The sequence below is a fragment of the Eimeria mitis genome, genomic scaffold (genome assembly GCF_000499745.2).
Source record: "Eimeria mitis Houghton genomic scaffold, Emh_scaff779, whole genome shotgun sequence".
In the NCBI taxonomy this organism is placed as follows: Eukaryota; Apicomplexa; class Conoidasida; order Eucoccidiorida; family Eimeriidae; genus Eimeria; species Eimeria mitis.
Genome location: NW_013575720.1, coordinates 13,024 through 13,992, shown reverse-complemented (window position 1 = coordinate 13,992; position 969 = coordinate 13,024).

Genomic DNA, 969 nt, shown 5'->3' with positions numbered 1-969 from the left:
CTGTAGTTGAGAGCAACGTTTTGCATCATTAGGTTTATAAATGTCTGTAAAACCCTTTTAAAATATTATCGTGCATTAGTAGCAACTCAGTCTACTATGAATTCAGGCATTTATGAAAGTAGATATGATGATGAACTCTGCTATAGAAGGATCTGTGCTGCAACAACGATGTATTTGGAAGCCAAGGCTACGAGAAGAAGCTTTTGAAATATATGAGTGTTTGAACAAGCGAAAATATTTTGATCTTTTTGAATATTTTACGCCGTGAAAAACCAAGGTCTGCAGCGTTGTTTACGTGGAGCCGTCAACCTAAACTACCACCACCCATGTCTCCCTGACGTGCTAATGTAGGCGCTTGCATGAAACACAAAGGAGAAACCGAAGAGATAAATGTGTAGAAAAGTCTATTTTATTCTGCTTAGTTGGAAATATAACTTACCTTCATGAAATAGATACTACTGTAACATGACCTGTTTCGAGCTGCTAGTGTGCAATCTAACCCAGCGTGCAACTGAGAACCGAAGAAGCGCTTAGCAGTTGTCTACAGATTCAGCTCATTCATCAAAAAGAAGAGTTAATTCTGTTTGTTCGTTAGGCTGCTTTCACTTTTTCGTCAGGAGTTGAGTAGATACGTGCTGCAGAACTGCACAGGCAAGGGCCCCTCATCCCTCCATTTGCCCCCGAGCCCCCGGTGCTGCTGCGCGCAGAAGAAACAACTCGCCGAGGTATTTCGATTCTATTGCAGCAGTATCTGAAGTCAAAAGCCTAGGAATGCAAAACTAAAGCTTTTTGCTTTGATTCTGCTGCAGTTATGTTGCTAGTAAGCAGCGGCAGAGTACCCAGGAGCTGAGCCCACTCACTCCTTGCTGGAAAGCTATCGCCATGAGGATATTCTTGCAAAGCATCGGGCGTTCCAATGCAGATGCAGCATCAACGTCATCGTAGTCTAGATATGCAGCACCAGTGTTC